This window comes from Coregonus clupeaformis, chromosome 10 (genome assembly GCF_020615455.1).
Source record: "Coregonus clupeaformis isolate EN_2021a chromosome 10, ASM2061545v1, whole genome shotgun sequence".
NCBI classification, from domain to species: Eukaryota; Metazoa; Chordata; class Actinopteri; order Salmoniformes; family Salmonidae; genus Coregonus; species Coregonus clupeaformis.
In genome coordinates this window covers 6,928,471-6,934,470 of record NC_059201.1, presented here as the reverse complement: position 1 = coordinate 6,934,470, position 6,000 = coordinate 6,928,471, and positions in this window count along the sequence as shown.

Below are 6,000 nucleotides of genomic sequence, written 5' to 3'. Positions count from 1 at the left end.
CTGGGGCTCCTCCCCTCTTTCCCCCTACCACTCCCATACTGTTCAGTGCTTAATCCCCACAACTCCTCACAGGTCCTTGATCTCAGGTCCCATTCCCAGCCTAGGTCCCCTCCCCTCAGGTCCATGCATTTGACCACCTATCCTACCAAGCAATATAGAGACAACCCAGCCTCTCAGGTGTTATAGAGGACACCCAGCCTTTCAGATGTTATAGAGGACACCCAGCCTTTCAGGTGTTATAGAGGACACCCAGCCTTCCAGATGTTATAGAGGACACCCAGCCTTTCAGATGTTATAGAGGACACTCAGCCTTTCAGGTGTTATAGAGGACACCCAGCCTTCCAGGTGTTATGGAGGACACCCAGTCTTCCAGGTGTTATAGAGGACACCCAGCCTTCCAGATATTATAGAGGACACCCAGCCTTCCAGGTGTTATAGAGGACACCCAGCCTTCAACATGTTATAGAGGCCACCCAGACTTGCAGATGTTATAGAGGACACCCAGCCTTTCAGGTGTTATAGAGGACACCCAGCCTTCCAGGTAATATAGAGGACACACACCCTTCAACATGTTATAGAGGCCACCCAGCCTTGCAGATGTTATAGAGGACACCCAGCCTTCCAGATGTTATAGAGGACACCCAGCCTTCGACATGTTATAGAGGCCACCCAGCCTTCCAGATGTTATAGAGGACACCCAGCCTTTCAGGTGTTATAGAGGACACCCAGTCTTCCAGATGTTATAGAGGACACCCAGCCTTCCAGATATTATAGAAGACACCCAGCATTCCAGGTGTTATAGAGGACACCCAGCCTTCAACATGTTATAGAGGCCACCCAGACTTGCAGATGTTATAGAGGACACCCAGCCTTTCAGGTGTTATAGAGGACACCCAGCCTTCCAGGTAATATAGAGGACACCCACCCTTCAACATGTTATAGAGGCCACCCAGCCTTGCAGATGTTATAGAGGACACCCAGCCTTCCAGATGTTATAGAGGACACCCAGCCTTCGACATGTTATAGAGGCCACCCAGCCTTCCAGATGTTATAGAGGACACCCAGCCTTTCAGGTGTTATAGAGGACACCCAGTCTTCCAGATGTTATAGAGGACACCCAGCCTTCGACATGTTATAGAGGCCACCCAGCCTTCCAGATGGTATAGAGGACACCCAGCCTTTCAGGTGTTATAGAGGACACCCAGTCTTCCAGGTGTTATAGAGGACACCCAGCCTTCCAGGTGTTATAGAGGACACCCAGTCTTCCAGATGTTATAGAGGACACCCAGCCTTCAACAAGTTATAGAGGCCACCCAGCCTTCCAGATTTTATAGAGGACACCCAGCCTTTCAGGTGTTATAGAGGACACCCAGCCAATCCAGATGTTATAGAGGACACCCAGTCTTCCAGATATTATAGAGGCCATCCAGTCTTCCAGGTGTTATAGAGGAAACCCAGCCTTCCAGATGTTATAGAGGACACCCAGCCTTACAGATGTTATAGAGGAAACACAGTTTTCCAGGTGTTATAGAGGACACCCAGCCTTTCAGATGTTATATAGGAAACCCAGTCTTCCAGGTGTTATAGAGGACACCCAGCCTTCCAGGTGTTATAGAGAACACCCAGCCTTCCAGGTGTTATAGAGGCCACCCAGTCTTCCAGATGTTATAGAGGCCATCCAGTCTTCCAGGTGTTATAGAGGAAACCCAGCCTTCCAGATATTAAAGAGGACACCCAGCCTTCCAGATGTTATAGAGGAAACCCAGTCTTCCAGGTGTTATAGAGGACACCCAGCCTTCCAGGTGTTATAGAGGACACCCAGCCTTCCAGATATTATAGAGGCCACCCAGCCTTCAACATGTTATAGAGGACACCCATCCTTCCAGATGTTATTGAGGACACCCAGCCTTCCATGTGTTATAGAGGTCACCCAGCCTTCCAGGTGTTATAGAGGACACCCAGCCTTCCAGGTGTTATAGAGGAAACCCAGCCTTCCAGATGTTATAGAGGACACCCAGCCTTTCCCGATGTTATAGAGGACAACCAGCCCCTGCTTATCTCCCTCAGCAGAATCACAGAGGCCACCCAGCCCACCAGACAAACCAGGTGAGGTGAGCTGGCTCTGCCCTCTCCCCCTGTACTTCCTGGTGGTGTGTCAATCAGGAGGTCAGTTTACATCCTGCACGCCAAAAGGATATTCGATAAATGATAGCGTTGTTGTGTGAATTCAAAGTGGTAGAGAAATGTTGTGGTTAATATCTGACCAACTTTTAATAGTTGCACGATTAAGCATCCATGACAGGCCTTAATGGCGATATGTGAGAAAGATAACTCACACAGAAGTTGCTTAATGAATGCATTATTTTGATGTTATGTTTTAACACGTCGTAGCCTAATATCAACTGACCCTGTCACCGTCACATCACTGATAAAAAGTCCTATAGTGCATTCATGAGGATGAATCAAGTGAATTATTAGGTTATGAGTGTCGAAAAGTGGATTTTAATTGACATACACTGAACAAAAATATAAATGCAACATGTAAAGTGTTGGTCCCATGTTTTAAAAGCTGAAATAAAAGATACCAGAAATGTTTCATATGCACAAAAAGCTTAGTTCTCTCAAATATTGTGAACAAATTAGTTGCCAGCCCTGTTGGTGAGCATTTTTCCTTTGCCAAGACAATCCATCCACCTGACAGGTGTGGTATATCAAGAAGCTGATTAAACAGCATGATCATTACACAGGTGCACCTTGTGCTGGGGATAATAAAAGGCCACTCTAAAATGTGCAGTTTTGTCACACAACACAATGCCACAGATGTCTCAAGTTTTGAGGGAGCGTGCAATTGGCATGCTGAATGCAGTAATGTCCACCAGAGCTGTTGCCAGAAAATGTAGTGTTCATTTCTCTACCATAAGCTGCCTGTGGTCAGCTGATAGAGATGCTAAGCTACAGGACTGTTTTGCTAGCACAGACTCGAATATGTTCCGGGATTCTTCCGATAGCATTGAGGAGTACACCACATCGGTCACTGGCTTCATCAATAAGTGCATCGATGATGTCGTCCCCACAGTGACCGTACGTACATACCCCATTCAGAAGCCATTCCGGATGACTATGTGATCACGCTCTCCGTAGCCGATGTGAGTAAGACTTTTAAGCAGGTCAACATTCACAAGGCCGCAAGGCCAGACGGATTACCAGGACGTGTACTCCGAGCATGCGCTGACCAACTGGCAAGTGTCTTCACTGACATTTTCAACATGTCCCTGACTGAGTCTGTAATACCAACATGTTTCAAGCAGACCACCATAGTCCCTGTGCCCAAGAACACTAAGATAACCTTTATGTGTATGTATATCACCTAGGTGTCTGGTTAGACCGTAAACTCTCCTTCCAGACTCACATTAAGCATCTCCAATCCAAAGTTAAATCTGGAATCGGCTTCCTATTTCGCAACAAAGCCTCCTTCACTCATGCTTCCAAACATGCCCTCGTAAAACTGACTATCCTACCGATCCTTGACTTCGGCGATGTCATTTACAAAATAGCCTCCAACACTCTACTCAGCAAATTGGATGTAGTCTATCACAGTGCCATCCGTTTTGTCACCAAAGCCCCATATACTACCCAACACTGTGACCTGTACGCTCTCGTTGGCTGGCCCTCACTACATATTCGTTGCCAAACCCACTGGCTCCAGGTCATCTATAAATCACTGCTAGGCAAATCCCCGCCTTATCTTAGCTCATTGGTCACCATAGCAACACCCACCTGTAGTATGTGCTCCAGCAAGTATATCTCACTGGTCATCCCCAAAGCCAACACCTTTGGCCGCCATTCCTTCCAGTTCTCTGCTGCCAATGACTGGAACGAACTGCAAAAATCTCTGAAGCTGGAGACTCTTATCTCCCTCACTAACTTTAAGCATCAGTTGTCAGAGCAGCTTACCAATCACTGCACCTGTACACAGCCCATCTGAAATTAGCCCATCCAACTACCTCATCCCCATATTGTTATTTATTTTGCTAATTTGCACCCCAGTATCTCTATTTGCACATCATCTGCTGCACATCTATCACTCCAGTGTTAATACAAAATTGTAATTATTTTGCACTATGGCCTATTTATTGCCTTACCTCCATAACTTACTACATTTGCACACACTGTATATAGATTTTCTGTTTGTATTTTTGACTTTATGTTTTATTTCACCCCATATGTAACTCTGTGTTGTTGTTTTTTTATCGCACTGCTTTGCTTTATCTTGGCCAGGTCGCAGTTGTAAATGAGAACTTGTTCTCAACTGGCTTACCTGGTGAAATGAAGGTGAATTTCTTTTTTTTTTTAAATATGTATGTATATATTTGCGAGAGAAAAAAAACATATGGGGGATTGTAAGTGATGCAGACAATTACATTGATGGAAGTTACAATCTATCTGCAACATTAAAGCTGATCTACCCACCCAAAAAATAGAACCTGCCTAAATGACTACCGACCTGTAGCACTCACGTCTGTAGCCATGAAGTGCTTTGAAAGGCTGGTCATGGTTCACATCAACACCATTATCCCAGTAACCCTAGACCCACTCCAATTTGCATACCGCCCCAACAGATCCACAGATGATGCAATCTCTATTGCACTCCACACTGCCCTTTCCCACCTGGACAAGAGGAACACCTACATGAGAATGCTATTCATTGACTACAGCTCAGCGTTCAACACCATAGTGCCCTCAAAGCTCATCACTAAGCAAAGGACCCTGGGACTAAACATCTACCTCTGCAACTGGATCCTGGACTTCCTGACGGGCCGCCCACAGGTGGTAAGGGTAGGTAACTACACATCTGCCACGCTGATCCTCAACATGGGGGCCCCTCAGGGGTGCGTGCTCAGTCCCCTCCTGTACTCCCTTTTCACCAATGACTGCATGGCCAGGCACGACGACATAACAGTGGTAGGCCTGATCACCGACAACGATGAGACAGCCTATATGGAGGAGGTCAGAGACCTGGCCGTGTGGTGCCAGGATAACAACCTCTCCCTCAATGTGATCAAGACAAAGGAGATGATTGTGGACTACAGGGAAAAAAAGAGGACTGAGCACGCCCCCATTCTCATCGACGGGGCTGTAGTGGAACAGGTTGAGAGCTTCAAGTTCCTTGGTGTCCACATCACCAACAAACTATCATGGTCCAAACACACCAAGACAGTCGTGAAGAGGGCACGACAAAGCCTATTCCCTTTCGGGAGACTGAACAGATTTGGCATGGGACCTCAGAACCTCAAAAAGTTATACAGCTGCACCATCGAGAGCATCCTGACTGGTTGCATCACTGCCTGGTATGGCAACTGCTCGGCCTCCGACCGCAAGGCACTACAGAGGGTAGTGCGTACGGCCCAGTACATCACTGGGGCCAAGCTTCCTGCCATCTAGGACCTCTATACCAGGTGGTGTCAGAGGAAGGCCCTAAAAATTGTCAAAACTCCAGCCACCCTAGTCATAGACTGTTCTCTCTACTACCACACGGCAAGTGGTACCGGAGCGCCAAGTCTAGGTCCAAAAGGCTTCTTAACAGCTTCTACCCCCAAGCCATAAGACTCCTGAACAGCTAATCATGGCTACCTGGACTATTTGCATTGTGTTTTGAGTTTCCACTTCCTCAGGTGTTGAACCCCTAATTAATTGGCGGCTTGCACAGGGATGTGGGCTGGTGTGGATAAAATCCCAGGTCCGAATTCTTGTCCTAGTCCGCCCCTGATTATGAGAACGGTCAGATTTCGAAAATGTGAAGGATTCTGAGGCATTAATGGTGCTTACTGCTCATAACAGCTCAAGGTCCTGAAATTATTTAATCAATTACACCATCACTAGGACGCACTGTTGTGGCACACTAACCCGATAAAATTGAAAAAATAACAGCAATGGAAAGGAAGCATGTAAAAGTATCCTATTGATTGCAAAAAAAGCCATGCATCCTGTGTAGTCGCACCG